This window comes from Scylla paramamosain, chromosome 8 (genome assembly GCF_035594125.1).
Source record: "Scylla paramamosain isolate STU-SP2022 chromosome 8, ASM3559412v1, whole genome shotgun sequence".
Taxonomy (NCBI): Eukaryota; Metazoa; Arthropoda; class Malacostraca; order Decapoda; family Portunidae; genus Scylla; species Scylla paramamosain.
The window spans coordinates 12,195,800-12,216,355 of record NC_087158.1 but is presented as its reverse complement, the minus strand read 5'-3'; the positions used below and the strand labels follow the sequence as shown (position 1 = coordinate 12,216,355).

At 41.8% G+C, this 20,556-nt stretch overlaps 1 long non-coding RNA gene across 1 annotated transcript in view; it reads left to right on the top strand.

Annotated features, from left to right (window-relative positions):
* Positions 1-2,599: 2,599 nt before the first annotated feature.
* LOC135102584 (uncharacterized) overlaps positions 2,600-20,556 on the top strand; it is a 27,861-nt gene continuing 9,904 nt past the window's right edge. The window contains exon 1 of the long non-coding RNA XR_010269688.1: positions 2,600-2,766. This is a non-coding gene — a long non-coding RNA (uncharacterized LOC135102584). The remainder of the gene's footprint in view (positions 2,767-20,556) is intronic.

Below are 20,556 nucleotides of genomic sequence, written 5' to 3'. Positions count from 1 at the left end.
TTTGAAGGTGAAATTTGCCGTTGTAATAATTCTCCCCCCCCCTCCCTCCCCTCGACACCCCGGCAGGTAAGGACAGGTGGTCACGCGAAACATTACTTTACCTTCTTTTCTTTTCTCTTATATATATTTTTTTCTTTGTCTTCCTGCGCACTGATGAATTTCCTCCTGCAGTTGTGTGCCTTTCCTCAGGAGTCGCGTGAAGAGAGAGAGAGAGAGAGAGAGAGAGAGAGAGAGAGAGAGAGAGAGAGAGAGAGAGAGAGAGAGAGAGAGAGAGAGAGAGAGAGAGAGAGAGAGAGAGAGAGAGAGAGAGAGAGAGAGAGAGAGAGGATCTTCTGTGCTTAGAATTATTTAAACTAACATCAATAGTATAAAAAAATGAAGAAACTCGTATTATAAAAACTCGTGAGAGAGAGAGAGAGAGAGAGAGAGAGAGAGAGAGAGAGAGAGAGAGAGAGAGAGAGAGAGAGAGAGAGAGAGAGAGAGAGAGAGAGAGGCAAACCTCCCCTCATAGATCATTTACCAGATGAAAAGAGGCGATCACCAAGATGATTCCGGTGGAACATTATCAGTTTTCGTGCGTCAGAGTCACGAGGCGCGGCGAAGCACCTCCATGAATGCGTAATGCGTAGGCTGATGAGGAGAGGCAGGGCTGGGAGAGGCGAGGTTTAGAGAGGCAAAACACTAGCTGCTCCAACCACCACCACCACCACCACCACCATTCCCTTCCCCTTAGGTTAGGTTACGTAAGGTGAGGTGATGTGGGCCAGATAATGTTAGGTTTGGTTTGGTCTGGTTTGGTTTGATTTGGTTAGGTTAGGTTGCATCAGATCAGGTCAGTTCTGGTTTGGTTATGCTAGGTTTGGTTTGGTTTGGTTTGGTTTTGTTAGGTTTGGTTTGGTTAGGTTAGGTTTGATTAGGTTAGGTTAAGTTAGGTTAGGTTGGGTCAGGTCCTGGTCAGATCAGGTCAGGTTAGGTTTGGTTTGGTTTGGTTAGGTTAGATTACATTTGGTTTCGTTTGGTTAGATTAAGTTTGGTTAGGTTAAAAGTCTGGTTATGTTGTGTTAGATTAGGTTAGATACAGTAAAGTTAGGATAGGAAAGGTTAAGTCAAGGCAGATTTTTAGACAGGGATAGGCAAAGGTAGAGGATAAAAACAAGGTCTTTGTCTACTTGATAAGCAAATGTCCTTCCCTCCCTCATTCTCTTCCCTCCATGTTTCCTTTCTATTTAACTTTTCTCCTACATTTTTGCTCTCTTCTACTCATCCTCCTCGCGCTTGCTACTGTCTTTACTTCCTCCCCTCCTCGCTTTCCTCCTCCATGTTAACTATTTAAATGCCCTCTCCTACCTATCTTTTTTTCTCTCTCCCTCCCACCCACCCTTCTCCTCCTCCTCCTCCTCCTCCTCCTCCTCCTCCTCCTCCTCCTCCTCCTCCTCCTCCTCCTCCTCCTCCTCCTCTTCCTCTTTCTCTTTCTCTTCCTCTTTCTCTTCCTCTTCCTCTTCCTCTTCCTCCTCCTCCTCCTCCTCCTCCTCCTCCTCTTCCTCTTCCTCTTCCTCCTCCTCCTCCTGTGCCTTCAGGAGTCGACGGCCTGATAATGTCCCTGTCATCAGCAGTATGTTAGAGCAATGTATAGTGTACTAGGTTACGTGTGTGTGTGTGTGTGTGTGTGTGTGTGTGTGTGTGTGTTATGATTCACGTGTTTTTTGTTTTTTTTGTTTTTTTTATTCATGTGGTAGGAATCTGGATCAGTGCATGGCCAATCGGGACATGAAATTAGGTAATAAATATTGGCATAAAATTTAATGTAATTAGCACGCAGTGTGTTGGTGTTGTTGTTGGTGATGGTGGTGGTAGTGATTATAATAATGATGGTGGTGATGGTGGTAATGATGATGATACTTATATGACTGCTTCTGTTGCGACTACTACTACTACTACTACTACTTCTACTACTACTACTACTACTACTACTACTACTACTACTACTACTACTACTACTACTACTACTTCTACTTCTACTTCTACTACTACTACTACTACTTACTACTACTACTACTACTACTGCTACTGTTACTTATAACTAACTATTACTACTAGTAATGAGAATATAACAGCAGAAGTAAAAAACAACAACAACAACAATATCAACAACAGCAACAACAGCAACAACAACAACAACAACAACAGCAACAACAACAACGAAAACGACAACAACAATTACAACAACAGTAGCAACGAAAACAACAACAACAGCAACAACAACAACAACAACAATAACGAGAAAAACAACGGAAACAACAAACAATAACAAACAACAATATCAACAACAACAACAACAACAACAACAACAACAACAACAGCAACAAGCTTCGTAAGGAGATAAAAAAAAATAATGAAATGTTTGCTTTACACGGTACAGATTTCATGCTTTTCTTTCTTATATTCCTGTGTTCTTAGAAATAAAAAAAAAAAAAATATAGATGAATAACACCTTACCCATGTAGAAGAGTTCGAACTTACTTTACTCTAGATTATCTACAAGTTTTTTTTATTTTTTTTATTTTCAGGTAAGAAACATCAGTCTTCAGCTCCACATATCCATCTTTCGTCTTTCCCTTCGTCCTTCCCTCTGCTAAGTGGAAGCGGAGGAGGAGGAGGAGGAGGTGGAGGAGGGAGGAAGAGAAGAAGGTGAAGGAGGAAGAGGAGAAGGAGAAGGAAGGAAAACGAGAACGGCAACGAGCAGGGCCCCAAACTATGTAAATTGCAGTGAGTAGCGATACTTTATTTAACACTTTACGACAACTTTACCCCTTTAACGATCACCTTGACGATTTCTTTACTTCGTGAAACTGCCGCAACGTGCGTAATGAAGTGCGGGGCAATGCAGGCTGCCCATCAGCGTGCCAGTGTGCTGACTTAAGTAACCTTGCTTATCCCTTCACCTGCTAGCAAATCCGTTTTCTTTCAAGTACGATTGGCTGTTTCCACGTGTGAGTTCCCTTCCCAAATTAACTAAGGGAGGTTTTCATTATATTTCATCGTTATTTCCGGTGTGTTTGAGGGTGAATGAGCTTTGAATAGTTATTTAGGCCCTTTTTATTATGATTTTTGTTCTTTTTAGGAAGCAGCGGCTCAGCTGTTGAGTCGTCTTTCCAAATTAGCTAGGCGTTTTATTTATTTTTTATTTCGTCATTATTTTCGGTGTGTTAGGGTGGGAGTGAATTCTGGATAATCCTTTTATTCAATTTTTTTTCTTCACGAACCGGCACTGCAATGGATCTTTTTTTGTACATAAATTTTGTTACCGTAGAAAAATTACATAAAAAAAAAAAGTGATGGGAGGTGGATTATTAGATTTTGGTGGTCAAAGTAAACGTTGTAGCTGTGTATTCCTTTATTTGCAGTGTGTTAAGTTTGAGTCAATCAGATGCATGGAAGCTTACGACTCTCCCCAGATTCCTTTGCTTGTATGTGAGTGCTGCTGTTGATGTGAAGCGATGGACGTACTCGTACTTCCTCCGTATGTCCGTGTTCGTAGGCTGTGTCCATATTTGCGTCCCTTTATTGCTGTTGTTATTGTTGTTGAGTTGTGGCTTTGTACGATAGAGGGCGTGAGTGTTTTCCTAGTGGTGCTGTGTGAATTGAATTGCTAATGTGTGATATTCATAGGGAAAGATGGTTTTTATACATAGTACAAATACAAGGTAGTAATTTTAGTGTGTGTGTGTGTGTGTGTGTGTGTGTGTGTGTGTGTGTGTGTGTGTGTGTGTGTGTGTGTGTGTGTGTGTGTGTGTGTGTGTGTGTGGTTTCTAGTTGCTCTGTTTCTTCCCCTCCTTCTTTTCCTTCATCCCCATTTTTCTTAATCATTAGTTTCTTCCGACGTAGAACTAATTTTCAGCACCCGGAACTCTTTTCTTCACATTCCTTTAGAGATTTTTTTTTTTTTTTTTTGTAGTGACAGGCGAGCCGTGTTCTGTGTAGTGTTGTGACGGAAGCTTTCACCCGTGAGAGATGATCCTTTTCAAAGCACAACAGCACGGTAGTTCATTCATTCATTTGCCTCTATCATCTGTTACCTGGAATTTTCTTCTCTTCGCTACACACAAAGCAAAATGGCCATACGATCTTGGTGTAATTACAGTTTTTCTTTTCTTTCTGTTCATTATTTCTACTACTCAGCAACTTTTAGAATATGCAATATACTTTTTATTCATTAATTGTCTTTGTTTGTCTCTCTGTCTGTCAACTTTTTCATATATCCATATCTTTCAGTCTATATGTTTATCTTTAGGTCTCTCTCTCTCTCTCTCTCTCTCTCTCTCTCTCTCTCTCTCTCTCTCTCTCTCTCTCTCTCTCTCTCTCTCTCTCCTCCTGTGGCTCACTTGGAAAATTAAGCTACCCTACGTACACTAAATACATTACACTAACACCAAATTCTTGACCACCACGCACTTACTTATTTCGTCTCGCCCCAGTGGAAATATTATGGCAGTAAGGCCAGAAATTTGAACCGACACTACTATTACTTATCCTTCCACGTACTAATCTATGCTTGAATCAGGATGTAGTACGAGTATCTTTGAACTAGATCAGTCCACTTCCGATGATTACTTAGTTACCTGCTTTTCCTCTTAACAATAATATTTTCTCGAAGTATCCAATCTATTTTTCTTTCGCTCTTTTTTTTTTTGGTAAGAGATAAAACAATGACGCCTTGACGATTAATTGCCATTCTTCTGCTTAGTAATTTCATTTTCTGCTCTCTGTCTTGTTAAGAAAGGCAGAGCAGAATGAAGAGCAGGAGGAGAAGCAGGAGGAGGTGGAGGAGGAGGAGCAGGAGGAGATGGAGGAGGAGGAGGAAGAGGAGGAGGAGGAGGAGGAGGAGGAGGAGGAGGAGAAAGAGGAAAAGGAGGAAGAGGAGAGAGGAAAAAAGGAAGGAGAGAAGGAGTTGTATTTGGCATCTTTTTGCTTTTCATACTCCTCCTTTTCATCCTCCTCCTCCTCTTCTTCCTACACCACCACCTGCCCCCTCCCCTTCCTCCACCACCACCACCACCACCTGCTGCTCCAAACTCTTACCAAAACGCACAGTAAACAAGCAAGCTACCATACCATACTTAACCAAAACTCTCTCCCCTCCCTTCGTTGCGTTTCACTCCTGCACGCGCCAGCCAGTCTTGTCTTCCGGGAATGACTTAACGCGGCGTAACCTTCCACCACCACCACCACCACCACCACCAGCCAGCCAGCCCTCCTACTGTACCCGGCCCCAGTTCATGTCCTGCAGGCGTGGCTTCCCCCTTGAGGCTCTGGTGAAGTTATGGGTGCCTCGTGCTCCTCTAATCCTCACAGGGACGTGGATAAGTTAATGCTGGTGGTACTGACAGTGGTGGTGGTGGTGGTGGTGATGGTGGGGGACACTGGTGGTGATTATTGTTATCATTATTGTGTCGTTTTCTTTGTGTGGTGTGGTCTGGTGTGAGGGAAGGAGTGTGGTGAGTATGTGAGGTGTGTGTGTGTGTGTGTGTGTGTGTATGTGTGAAGCTAATGAGGGGAAAGCTGGAGCGTGTTCTTATCAAGGGTGAGGGAATGGGAGGTAGAAGGTAAGAAAATAAGGAAGACAGGGATGGGGATATAAGAAGGTAAAGGAGGCAGGGATGAGGGAATAGGTAGATGAAAAATGCGGGGATGAACAGGAGAGGTGAAGCAGGCAAGGATGAGGAAAAAGAAAGGAGGTAGGAATGATGGAGGAGAGACAGGGGGAAGCGAAAAAAAAAAAGAAAGAAATGGGAAGGGAAAAAATAGGAGAGAGAGAGAGAGAGAGAGAGAGAGAGAGAGAGAGAGAGAGAGAGAGAGAGAGAGAGAGAGAGAGAGAGGGGGGTATTTTTCAAGGACGAGGGGACTCCAAGGACACGAACAAAGTAAGTGGTGGGAATAGAAAACGTATACATCACCAGGAACCGTGAATCGTGAAGCGGTGACAATTTTAATCTTGCATTGAGAACTGACTTCTAATGGTGCCTGAGCCTTGTGTTTGCCTTCACTGCCTGGACCAAAGACTCCTTGAGGTGCCTTAATGGAAGATCTGAGAGGAGGAGGAGGAGGAGGAGGAGGAGAAGTACGACACACATAATTACCTGTTAACAAGGAAGCCAAGAAGTTACCTGTGGCTATGAATAAAATTTGAATAACCACGTCAACTACATAGCAATTAGTGTATTTTTCTCTCCTGTCCTCCTCCTCCTCCTCCTCCTCCTCCTCCTCCATCATGCATCGTCCTCTCCTCTTCCTCCTCCTTGCACTTCTTTCATTTTTCCACCTTTTTTTCTCGCCTTTTTTTTTTTTTTCTTACTTCTATTTTTCATCTGTTTGTACCATCTTCCCAGTTCTTCTTCTTCTTCTTCTTCTTCTATTCACGTCTTTCCTTTCCTTCCTTCTTCCCATATTTCTTCATCCTCCTCCTCCTTCCCATCCCCCTTCATCTTAGTCTCTCTTCTTCAGTTTACTTCTATTCCCTCTTGTATTCTTGTCCTCCTTCTCCATCATCTTTCTCCACCGTCTTGTATTCTCGTCTCTTTCCATTCTTCTTATCATCTTCCTTGCATCCTCGCCCTTCTACTTCTTCCTCCTTCTCTGCTTTGTATCCTTTTTCCTCCATCTCAATCTTCTTCTATCCTTCTTGCATTATGTTCCTCCTCCTCCTCTCAGGGTCCCTCTTCCATCTTCCTTCTCTTCCTCCTCTTCTTTCTCCACCCTTTTTTCATCCTTTTTTTTGGCATATTCTTCTTCCTTCTTCATCGTTCTTCACCTTTTCCTTGCACCATCGTCCTCTTCTTCCTCCTCCTCCTCCTTGCATCTTCGTTTTACCCATTTTATCCCTCCCTGCCTCCCTGCCCCTCTGGACTTTAATATCGTTAATATCGTGTCATCAGAGTACCAGAGCCTGCCCTTAATCGAGAGGAACCTCCCAGCTGAAGACTTCATATTTTGTGCTATAAAGACCGGATAAAAACATCCCCAGCCTCTCTCCTCCTCTTCCTCCTCCTGGTGCTTCTTCGATCACCTTCACTTCGACGCCGCCCACTCAGAGAAAGGACAGAGGAAATGCCACTCTCTCTCTCTCTCTCTCTCTCTCTCTCTCTCTCTCTCTCTCTCTCTCTCTCTCTCTCTCTCTCTCTCTCTCTCTCTCTCTCTCTCTCTCTCTCTCTCTCTCTCTCTCTCTCTCTCTCTCTCTCTCTCTCTCTCTCTCTCTCTCTCTCTCTCTCTCTCTCTCTCTCTCTCTCTCTCTCTCTCTCTCTCTCTCTCTCTCGAAGTGTGAAGTGTGAAGTGTTGGTCGAAAAAGTTTAATTGCTCTAAATTGTGTTCGTGTGAGTGCACCAGGAGAGGTTCTTTGTGTGTGTGTGTGTGTGTGTGTGTGTGTGTGTGTGTTCTTGCACAATAAACTTTTAATTCGTAGGATTGACTTTTTTCTTCTCCATCACTGGATTGCAACAAATAGGAAACTTACATTATCTGCAGGAAGCCATCAACGAATTCTACCGAGATTGACCTCTATTCTTCCTCCTCCTCCTCTTGCTCCTCTTTCCTCCTCCTCCTCCTCCTCCTCCTCCTCCTCCTCCTCCTCCTCCTCCTCCTCCTCCTCCTCTTCCCAGTCTCTCCCATCAGTACTTTTACCTCCTCTCCATCTCTTCTCTCTCCTCCTCCTCCTCCTCTCTCCTATTATCTCCCACCTTCCTTTTAGCCTCTTTTCCTCCTCTCCCTCCCTCATTGCCCTCCATCGGGGACCAATTGGCTCCTCCATTCAATTATGAGCTCGCCCACCCTCCCTCTGTCTCTTCAGATTAGATCAAACTTACTAACAACACACCTTGCTACTTGCCCTACTTCCTCCTCCTCCTCCTCCTCCTCCTCCTCCTCATGCGATTATCCTGTGTTGTCCCTTCCATCTCTTCCCTTCCTTTCCTACCTTATTTTCTTCTTTCCTTCAATTATCCCTCATCTTCATTCTTTCTTCTCTTTTATTCCGGTTCTTTCTTTTATTTTTATCTCTGACTGTTGTGTGATTTCAACTGTACGATATTTTTTTTGTGTGTGTTCATATATTTTTTCGTTCTCTCTTCTTTCTTGTTATGTTTTCGTGTTCTTTCTCATCTTTTTTTACTTCTCCAGATTACCCATGCTCTTTTTCTTCTTTTTCACTCTATTCCTTTTCATTCTTCCTTTTTTTTCTATTCTCCCGTCAGCTCACTCCTTCTCGTCTTTTATTACTGATTACACGCGTCTTCCATTTATTCCATATTCTTATTCCATTTCTTTCACACACCTTTTTTTTCCCTTCTCTCATTCCCTACACCTCGCTTCCATTCCATTTATGCTCTCCCTCTTCTGTCACTTATACACAATCCTTTCTTATTTCACCTCTTAACCTCAATCTTCTTTTCCACTCCCATCTATTCACCTCCCTTTCTCCCTTAATTTCTTACTATTTCCATCAGAAGCTTCCTCCACCACTTATCTCCTTCCTCTTTCATCCACCGCGAGCTTCTTTCTCCTCCCGTTCCTCCTCCTCCTCTACCGCTCTTTTGATCTCCGCCAGGACCCTCTTCGTCAGGTCTTCGTGTCCCGCCACACATCACCACCCAGGGAAGACCCTCCAGTTAATGTTTATCGCTTCGGAAGACTGGCTAGTGTGGCGAGGTTCGATTTTGTTGTGTTCCCCCTTCGACCTTCCTTGGCAGCCTCTTCTGTGCCTCTGTCTCTTTCTGTGTATCTCTGAGTATCTTTGTCTCTGTTTCTTTGTTACTGTTTTTTTTTTTTTATGTATCTGTAATTGCTGAGTTTGTTATAATTTATTGTTCTTATTTTCAGGTATATCATTGAATTTTTGGTGCGTTTTCTTTTTACTTCTTTCGTTTACTACTTAACATCACTACATACGTACTCAAGCATCTCTCTACACTTCTTATTCTCACTACACACGTGCCGTCTGTGTCATATCTCTTTCTTTTCTCAGTTTACCTGCTTCACCACTGTACTTGTTTATAGTCGTAGTGGCACATAATCTTGTCCTTCTAGCTCTATTCTTGTCCATGATCCGTCGATTTGCCTGATCTCGTCAGAAAACGCATTTACTTTTTTGCAATATCTCATACTTGTCTTTCCTATAACGTGTATATTCTTAGCGTGTGTGGGTGAGTTGGTGGGTAGGTGGTACGTATGTGTGTGCGTGAGTGTGTTTTCCTTCCATCGTTCCCTCTGCGTGAGGCTTTGCAAATATCTGTAATGGAAAAAAAGAAAAAAGTTGGTCCAAAGTTGATCCTGGTTTGCTTGCTGCCTGAAGTCATCCTGCATGCCACGCCTCACTGTGGCTCGTAAAATTGGCTTTCTCAGTACTAGTCAGTCCATTCCATTGCTACTACTACTATTACTACTGCTGCGACTACTACAGCTATTATTACTACTGCGACTACTACTACTACTACTACTACTACTACTACTACTACTACTGCTATTACTACTACTACTACTACTACTACTACTACTACTACTACTACTACCACTACTACTACTACTACTACTACTACTACTACTACTACTACTACTACTACTACTACTACTATCACTATACTACTACTACTACTACTACTACTACTACTACTGTACCACAACAACCACAACCACAACATCAATTACTACCACCGCCACCACCTCCACCACCACCACCAACAACAACAACAACAATAACAACAACCAGGTCCCGAAGTCCCAGCAGGAGGAGTCAGTCAGTCAGTCAGACATACGTGAGTGGAAGTCATGGTGAATTTCATGACTGCAAAATGTGGCAAGGAGCATGGCATGTTCCCGACACTTCCACTTCCTTGGCGCGTGATAAAAATGTCCTCGCACGAGCGGAGTGGGAGGGGAAGGGGAAGGGAGTGGAGTGGAGTGCGTGAGGTGGAAGAGGGAGAGAGAGAGAGACAGGAATCGCTTTTGTTTCTCCAGTTTTGCTTTCCACATTACGTCCACGGATTTTGCCGCCCGAGGAGAGCCAGCCTCGCGTATCTCTAGTTACCATTTGACAAGTTTTTGACACAAGTTTGAGCGGTGAGGAGGAAAGTTTAGGTCTGAGAGAGAGAGAGAGAGAGAGAGAGAGAGAGAGAGAGAGAGAGAGAGAGAGAGAGAGAGAGAGAGAGAGAGAGAGAGAGAGATGGAGATGGCTAGTCACTCTTGGGGTTGCGGGAGGCTCGTCTGTAATTGTATCTGTCAGTCTACCTGTCTGTCTGTCTGTCTGTCTGTCTCTGTCTTTCTGTCTGTCTGTTTGTTTGCTTGTCTTTTGGTGATAGCGTGTGTCTGTCTACCTGTCTGTCTCTGCCTGTCTGTCTGTTTGTTTGTTTATTTTTTTTTTTTTGTCTGTCTGTTTGCTTGACGTTGGGGAAATCGTCTGTCTTTGTATCTGTCTACCTGTCTGTCTGTCTGCCTGTCTGTCGGTATGTTTTCTTGTCGTTGTGTACGATTAGAATGTCATTCTATCTCTCTATTTTCATGTGCAAAAAAGAGGCACGCTAAGAGATACAGTAAATTAAATAAAGTAAAATGAAATATTTGATTGTTCATTACTCAAATGAAAAAAAAAAAATCATAAGCAAATTTTAAAATGATAAATAACTTTTCATTGATGGTAGCGGTAATCATGTTATTAAAATTGCACTTTTCTCCACTGCTATTGTCAGATGCTCGATGATTAGGCACAATTTTTAAAGTTTTATAAGACCTTTTGTCATCAGCTTTAACTCACATCACTAACAGAAAAAAATAAATAAATAAAAGTTTGTCAGCTGAACCCCTTTTCCTCATCGCTACTCTTATTTTTCCTGCAATTACGTGTCATTTTCGTATTGTTATAAAACCTCCTGCTATTATTTTTCACTCACGTCGCCAGAGAGAGAGAGAGAAAAAAAAACACGTGTCAGGTAAACTTTCACGTTCCGTCAACTTCTGATATGCTACATGACTTATACACACACACACACACACACACACACACACACACACACACATGCACAAAAACACAGGAGCTGGACCGACTTAATTATTCCCACGTCCTATTATTAAACCACGGATAGCTAGCGTGTCCGAACTACTGCGTGCAAGGTCCTACCTTTTTCTCGTGCTCTTGTTTTCTCTGCGCCGCCAGGAATAGACCGTTGTTTGTAAACCCTTATCACGAGGCGGGCAAAGTTGTGTGTGTGGCCTCTCCAGTTTTCATTTTGTGTCATGCACGGAGGACTCCTACCCGCCCACGTCCACCCACTATTCTCTCTCTCTCTCTCTCTCTCTCTCTCTCTCTCTCTCTCTCTCTCTCTCTCTCTCTCTCTCTCTCTCTCTCTCTCTCTCTCTCTCTCTCTCTGTGAAGGGAGTATAAACACTTTTCTATGATGGATTTTTTTTTTTTAAGTATTTGAAAGTTAGGTTTTTATTTTAATAGATTTTCAATTGAGTTTTATTGGGTTTGTTTTGTGGTTTCATTACTTTCTTTCTTTTATTGACTTATGTATTGTATGTTTGAGAAGAAATGTTTTGTCCATAAACTAACAATGATTCTCTCTCTCTCTCTCTCTCTCTCTCTCTCTCTCTCTCTCCTCTCTCTCTCTCTCTCCTCTCTCTCTCTCTCTCTCTCTCTCTCTCTCTCTCTCTCTCTCTCTCTCTCTCTCTCATCCACCAAATCAACCAAAACCTTAGCCCATTCACTTCCTCCCTTCACTCGCCAACCATATCCACGGCCCACCTTCGCTCCCCACCCGCTCCCTCCGGTACTCCACTTCCTCCCTCGATGGTCCACTCCACTCCACTCCCTGCCCAGGTCCGCTTCCCTCTCCACTTCTCCACCTGAAACTCAAAACCTCTTCACTAGATTGGAACCTGTTCGCCGGTTCATGTGTTCTCCTGTTATTTTGTTCTCCTATCACATGTTCTCCTGTTTACTCACTTCTGTTCATGAGGTTTTCAGGCTTCGGTTTGTAAAGGTTTCGAATTTTCTAACTACTGATTTTTTTTTCTTTTTTTTTCTTCTTTTCTTTTTTTTTGAGGGGGTTTGGGAGGGGTAATAGTGGTCTTGATTTAATTTGTGTTGCCTTCTTTTCTCTCTCTCTCTCTCTCTCTCTCTCTCTCTCTCTCTCTCTCTCTCTCTCTCTCTCTCTCTCTCTCTCTCTCTCTCTCTCTCTCTCTCTCTCTCTCTCTCTCTCTCTCTCTCTCTCTCTCCCAGGCTTAATTATGGTTACTTTTATTTTTGTAGTTTATCGTCTGTACTTGCATTTTTATTATTTATTACACATTTGCTTTCGTTCCTCTCCTTCGACTTTTCAAAATAATCTATATTATTTTATTCTCCCCCGCTTTCTCTGTTTTCATGTCCCTTTTTTTTTTCCTTCCCTACGTTTCTTTTTCTCTTCCAACACGATTTTTTTCTTCTTTTTTCTCTTCTCTAGCCCCCAAAAAAACTCACTCATTTTTTCCCTCAAAGCCATACTTACATTAAAAGTTTCCGCCTCCACTAACCTTCCCCTTAACCCTTCCTGTAATGTAGTATATAAGTGTATTAGTTTAACTCTCTACCTCTCTTTTATATCTTTCCCCCTATTTCTTTAACCTGACCTTACCCAACACTCTTTCCTCAGTATTCTTTCTCTCCCCTCCTCTTCAAGACTAAAGCATTGCGTGCTCCCACATTCCTCTTTCCTTCTTGAAACCGGGTCTTCTTTGCCATCACATCCTTCTTCATTAACCTGCCCCAACCACATCTCTCCTTTTTTTTTTTTTTCTTGAGCCTATGAGAATATATTTTTCCTTCTCCCTTTTATTCAGCCTACTCGTAAAATTTATCCCATTCACAAGCTTCTTTCCCTTTCCTCTTCTTTAAACGAAACCAAACACCCCTAGTTTTTTTTATCTCTCTATTTTTGTTCTCTCCTTTTTTTTTTTTTCGAATCCATTAGGATAAGTTTTTCCTTCTTTTATTCAACCTACTCATATCATTTATCCAGTCCACAAGCTTCTTTCCCCTTCCCTCTTCTTTAGCCCAAACTGAACATTCCTAGTCTTAGTTTTTCCCCTTAGATCAAAACATACCAGCATTAGTTTTATTTCCCCCTCCCTTTCATTCAATCTACTCGTAAAATTCATCGCTCTTCTTTCCCTTCCCTTCTTCTTTAACCAAACCAGACACTCCCTCTCCTGGTTTATTTCTTTTATGTTTTCTCTCAGACCAAAACCTAGCATAGTATTAGTTTCTCCCTCTCCCTTACTTTTATTCAACTTACTTGTAGAATTCTTCCATCCTCATGATTCTTTCCATCCCCTCTTCTTTAACCTAACTCAAATGCTCCTAGTCTTTTATTTTCTTTTTTCTCACATTTCTCTTTCCTTCTTGAAACCGAGTCCTTCTTTCCATCCCATCCCTTTTCATTAACCTACCCCAAGCATCTCTACTTCTTTCTTCAATCCTACGATTATTATTTTCTTTTCCTTCCCAAAATTTATAACCTTTCCCATCCCCCTACTCGTGAAATTCATCCCAATCACAAAAGTGGTTCCCTTACCCTCTTCTTTAGCCTAACCCAAACACACCTAGACACCCCTCCCTTTTATTCAACATACTCCAAAGATTCACCCCATTCTCAGCCTTTAACCTAACCCAAACACACCTAGACCTTTATTCCTTTCTCTCAGACCACCTCCTCTGTCCCTCTTTCCCTCCCCCTCCCCTTCAAGTCGTCAGGTGCTCAGTGTTGCGTGTTCCCACATCCCTCAAGACTCGGCGTGTCGTGTCCTACCCACAATGCACTCCTCGGGTCTGGCTGGCTGGGTGGCTGGAGTCTCTCGTGTACTGGGTGGTTAAAGACAACGAAAAGCTTTTCCTCGAAGTCATGGAGCGGTGTGGCCTGCGGGACTCGTCGGAAAATGGCAAAGTTTGTTGTTAGTCTAAAAATGCCACGCTACACTGGGGGCCGCGTCTGCTTGTTTGGGAAAGGAAGAAAGGAAGGAATGGAGGGAAGGGATGGAGGGCAGGAAGGGAGTGGGGAATGGAAGCGAGCGCGGGAGGGATGGAGAGAGGGACTGGGCAAGGGAATGAGGGAGGGGAGGAGGGGAATAGTGACTGTGCTTTGTCTTAAGGGCAGCTTGTGTCTGAGGGCTATTCACTGATTGTTGCTCTTTAAATGCCATTTGGTCTAATAAGTGTGTTTTGTGTGTGTGTGTGTGTGTGTGTGTGTGTGTGTGTGTGTGTGTGTGGTGGTAGTTGTGGTAGTAGCATTTCTGATGTTCTTGGTGTTATTATTATTTTTGTATTTGTCGTCGTAGTCGTGTAGTAGCAAGAACAACGGTAGAAAAAAAAAAAAAAGGTTACTCTAGATTAACGCCACTATTTGTCATAAACACATAACAACAACTAGCCGCCATTAACTTCGGAAACTTCCAAGAAAATCAAAGTTACGTATACCAAGAACACACACACACACACACACACACACACACACACACACACAAACACACAAATGGTTGGTTCAGTGCCCCATTAACCTTTCTGTTTATCGGTGTTCTGGAGCGTGGAAATCAGACGGAGCGTGGCAGTAAACGGTTTGCTAGCTTGCAGGGAAACACGGGGGCAAAGTTGAAGCTCGTAGCGGAAAGGCAAACAGGACATTAAAAAGAATAAACATCTTAACCCGCAAGCACTTGGCCCGCGGCGAGAGAGAGAGAGAGAGAGAGAGAGAGAGAGAGAGAGAGAGAGAGAGAGAGAGAGAGAGAGAGAGAGAGAGAGAGAGAGAGAGAGAGAGAGAGAGTAGATGAATATGTGGGCAGGAAGAGGGGAGGGAAAGGAGGAAGAGTTGTTGGGGATGTAGAGAGAGGTAGGAAAAGAAAGGTAAAGTAGGGGAGTGGATTGAAGTAAAAAAGGAAGGGGAAATGAAAGAGGAAAAGGAGGAAAGTGGAAAACAGACAATCAGAGAGAGAGAGAGAGAGAGAGAGAGAGAGAGAGAGAGAGAGAGAGAGAGAGAGAGAGAGAGAGAGAGAGAGAGAGAGAGAGAGAGAGAACAGGTCATGGTCGATAGATGCTTTAAATTAACTTTTCTTTGTTGTTTTCTTCATTCAGATTCCTTGTCGCTCTGATACCGTGTGTGTGTGTGTGTGTGTGTGTGTGTGTGTGTGTGTGTGTGTGTGTGTGTGTGTGTGTGTGTGTGTGTGCCTGCGTGCATGCGTGTGTGTGTCAGCACGCGTGAGCACTAAGTATATATTTTCCTCGGAGTTATTTTCCGTCGCATAATTCATAAATAAATTGAGTTAAGTAGAGGCTTCTTTGCCTTAATCATCTTACGTGCTTCTTACCTGCTTCTTGTACCTGCCTCTTATCTGCTAAACACCACGATTCTCTTTCCCTCAAATAAAAGTCGTCCTTTATTCTATTTCCTGAAACTTACGGGAACATTTCTTGCTACCAGTTTACATTTCCCTCCCAGGCTCATTACTGTCGCGGGGAGTGGGAGGGAGGAGACCCAGTGCCTGGCGTCTAGTAAGGAGACAAATGGTATTACTGAGATCTTAGGGTTACGTGTGTCTTGATGTGTCGTGATGCTTCTCATAGAATTATTACGAAGAAAAAGAGAAGACGTTTGTTGGATGTATTATTTCTTCCGTGTAACGTTTTCCATTCTCTTATAAGCTCACTCAAAAAAAAAAATAAAATAAAAAATGAATAAATAAATAAATAAATAAATAAATAAATAAATAAATGAAATATAAAAATCTGTTATTTGTGCTTTCCAACTTCAACTCATGTAAGGTCCGATTTTTTTTTTTTTATAACCACATGGGAACACTATTATTGTTTCTTCATATCATTATTATTTCTCTTAAAATTATTTATATTATATATGCATTCTTAATTTTCAGCAAGGACTTCCCGAGGCATTAGTTTAATATTAAAAAATGAGCAGAGAAAAGTATTTAAGATGTATATATGTGTTCCGTACAAGCCCTTCTATTATCTTACAGACACGCCCACCCACACACACACAAAAAAAAAAAAAATAAATAAATACTTTTCCCTATAAAGAAAAACTATTATTTGTGTCTTTAACTTCAGCTAGGTTTTTATTCCTCGTGTAAAACTTTAAATCTTTTATGACCACGTGCAAACACTATTATTATTTCTTCATATCATCATCATTTCTTGCTTTTCCAAGAATTTCAGTTACTGTATGTTCTTCACTTTCACCAAGGACTCTCCGAGGCGTCACTATAATATTAAAGAAGAGAACAGGGATGAAGTGTTTAGAATGTACATATTTTTTTTCGTGTAAGATCTTATATTCTTTTACAAGTACACCTAAATAAAAAAAAAGAATATAAAAAAATCCCTGTATAAATTACAATATCATTTGTGTTCTCCAACTTCAGCAAGTTTATTTATTTATTTATTTTTTTCATTTTCATGTAAGGCCTCTTTTTCCATGAGCACATGCAAACACTATTATTATTTCTTCATGTAATTATTATTCCTTCCTTCTAAAAGAATTTCATTTATGTATATACTTTTCTTTCAACAAGGACTTTCCGAGGCATTAGCATGGGTTTTTGTTTTATTTAATGTAAAACCTGCCTCCTTTAAAGAACTCCAAGGCTTATCACCTCCTCATTACAAAGAAATAGTCAACATAATGTATTCCTCATAATCAAGAAGAATTTTCGCCAACACTAGCATTTAATATCTTTTCCTTTATAATTTGCCGTAAACCATTCCGTTCTTTTATAATCACAAAAAAAACATTATATTTGTACTATAAAGAAACAAAATATCTATATTCCATAATAAAGACTTTACAACAGCAAGACCACGCCTCACATTCGCCCCATCACTGCTCTGCCTGCTCACTTTCCCCTATAAAACATTTATTATTAACTCTGCATCTCCCACAAGGTCTTTTCATGTAAAGTCTAAAAATTTTCATGACCACATGCAAACATAATTATTTCTTCCTTCTAAAAAAAAATAGTTTTATATATATTTTTAGTCTTGAACAAAACATTCCCGTCTATATATTTTTATATTTAATTTAGTGTAGTCTTTCATTCCTTTAATAACCACAAAATTATTACTTTCTTCCTATAAAGATGATCATCATTATTTGTATTCTTTGTCCAGTTTTTTTTTTTCATTTATTTTCTTTATTTCCTGTAAACTGTTCTATTCTTAAAAAAAAAAAAAAAATACAGACCATTACATCTCGCCTACAAAAAAAAAAAAAAAAAAATACAATTATCTATAACCTGCAACACCAACCAACATCAAAACCTTCATCAAAACACTATACCAACAAAACCACCCTCCCATACCCCATAACATTCACCCCTATAAGACCCTAACTAATACACCGCCTTACAAAAAACAAAACAAAAAAAAACAATTACCCTCAACGCCAACTAACCCCCGCAACCATCACTAGACATTCTACCAACAAAACCACACCTCACTCACCATATTCACCTCATATTCACCCCATATTCACCCCTTTAACCTGCCTTCCCCATACCCTGCCATTACGGTGACGCATAGACGCATATTTTTAGAAACAATTCACCCTGGAACGACCTTTGAGGCTGAGGGGGAGTGGAATGGCCGCCACATTACGCCGTGATCATCCCATCCCTCAAGGCCGAGAGATGAGGCCGTACTTTATTGGGTTGTAACTGTCCCGTCAGGCTGCGCGGGTGATGAGGGTGGCGGGGAGGCTTCGGTCCAGGCGCTGAGGGGGAAATGGGACAGGATCAGGCGGCGGAAGGGGACAGAGGGGAACTAAAGGGAGGAACTAAAAGGAGGGACACGGGTACAGGTGAATGAATGAACAGGAGTGACGGAAATTTCAGTTGTTGGGTGTTGAGTGTGTGTGTGTGTGTGTGTGTGTGTGTGTGTGTGTGTGTGTGTGTGTGGGTGGGTGTGTGTGTGTGTGTAATAATAATAATAATAATAATAATAATAAACGGTTTATTCTTTAGGCAGTCAACAAACTGAAAATATACATTGGAGGTGGGGAAATACTTGACATTAATCCTAAAGGTAAGTCAAATCTAGAAGGGACTATTGATTGATGGCTCGCACCATGGTGGGAATCGCACTGAGTCTGTACCGGTCCGTACGCGGCGCCTTTAGGGGCGTTATCTTGTTGTGGTGTCTGGTGGCACGGGTCGGGCGAGGCGCGTCAGGCGGCAGCATGTTTCTGAGACGTGGATGATTCAGAAGTCCCCTTCCAAACTTCTCCAGAGCCTCACGGTACCTGGTGGATAGTCTGGACAGGCTCAGGGTGTTCAGGGCTTCTTCATAGGTGGTGTATGCAGGGCCAAGGATGACCCTGCACGCCCTTTTCTGCACACTCTCCAACTGTAGCTGTTGAGTTTGTGTGAGGGAGGAGGACCACGCTGGGGAGGCGTACATGAGTGTGTGTGTGTGTGTGTGTTTATGTTTCGTAAATAGAACTGAGAAAGGTTAGAAGGAAAAAGGAAACAGAGAAAAAGAGAGAAACAGAGAGAGAGGGAGAGAGAAACAGAAACAGAAACGGAAGGAGGGAGGGTGGGAGGGAGGGAGGATGGGAGGGAGGGAGGGAGAGTTACAAAGAAACATCGGCCACAATAGACCTTGCGGTCCTCACGAGGTGACCTGACCTAGGATACTAAGGTTATAGTAAAAGTAAAGGACAGCAAAGCAGAAGGCTCTCTCCCCACCCTCCACTCCTTCCGGCATAAGCCGTACAGGAAACAGGTCGGAAATAAATACCTAAAGTGCTTAGAGAAGGAAAAAACAAAGAAGTTTTATAGGAATGAAAATAGATGAAATGAGGTGCTCCCATTTCTTGGAGGCAAAGAAGTTAACAAACAAACAAACAAACAAACAAACAAACAAACAAACATGCTGTTAGCCGTAGACTGGAGGCAACATATTTATCAAGACGGCATTTAAAAGTCTCTACGGTGTTGCAGTCTATCACGTCTCGAAGAAGTCCATTCCATAGATTAATAACACAGTGGAAATTTTTTTTTTTTTTCATGATAGTTGAAGGATTTCCCAGCAATTTTGCAACCGTTTCCTCTCTCGTATTTTGAAAAAAAATATATCGTGAAATATTTACTGCAGTCCATGTTATCAATGCCATTGATGATTTTAAACACCTGTGTTGTGTCACCTCTTAGTCTTCTTTGTGTTAATGAGAATAAATTTAATTCTTTAAGACGCTCTTCGTATGATTTACTTCTTAAGCTTGGTATCATTTTTGTTACTCTACGCTGAACTCGTTTTAATTTATCAATGTCTTTCTTGTAATAAGGGCATCATTTTTTAACATAATATTCCAAAAGGGGACTTATACAATGCGAGGATTGTGTCCTTAGATTTATATTCAACAGATCTGCCGATTAGGCCGAGTATTTTCTTTGCCTTCTGTACGACTTCTGAACATTGTTGGCTGAGTTTTAGGCTACTTGATATTGTTACTCCCAAATCAATTTCGCTGTCTACACCTTTAAGTTGAGTACCATTCTAAATATACTTTGCTCTCTCGTTTCGACACCCTATGTGAAGCACTTTACACTTATCTGCATTAAAACTCAGGGCAGAAAGAGTAAGAAGAGAAGCAGGATGAGAAAGACAGAACAGGAGGAGAGAAAAGAGGAGGAAAAGTAAGTAAATGAGGAGGAGGGAAAATGGAAAGAAAAATAGAAACAAACAGAGAATAAGAAAGGGAAAGGATCATAAAGAGAAAAAAATAAAAGATTACAGAGACAAAGAAAAAGGAAAAGCAGGAAGAAGGTTAGAAATAAGAGGAACAAGAGGAGAAACAGAAAGAAGGTTAGAAATAAGACAAAGAGGTAAAGCACGGAGAAAGTTAGAAATAAGAGGAAAGGAGGAGAAACATATGGAAGGAGGCTTAAAAAAAAAAGAGAGAGAAACAGGAATAAGGAGAAGCAGTGCCAGGATAAGGAGAGACATGAAGGAAAAAGAAAGGAAGAGAGAGGAAGAAAGGAAGAAAGAGAGAGGAAGAAAGAATGAAAAAAATAGGAAAAGAAGGAGAACCAGTCAGGATAATGAAAAATAGCATGAAAAAAAGAAGGAAAGAGAAAGGGAGGAAGGGAGGGAAGACATGAAGGAAAAAGAAAAGAAGAGAAAGGAAGAAAGGAAGAAAAAGGAAGGAAAGAAAGAAAAAAAGATTAGGAACAGAAGGAGAACCAGTCAGGATAATGAAGAACAGGAAGGAAAATGAAGGGAGGAGAAAGGGAGGAAGGGAGCGAAGAAAAAGAAACGAAGGAAAGGAAGGGAAGGAAAAGGAAGGGAAGGAAGGGTGTTCTAAATAGCAGCTTCCCAAACTACCCTCGGCCGGCAGCGGTAAATGAGAAGCGTCCATCATCAAATTAGTGGCCATTCTCCCCGTGCCCCGCGCCATAACCACGCCACCAACACGCCATAACACCTGCACGAGGTGGCGCCCTCCAGTCCCACCTCCCACGCCCGTACCTGCA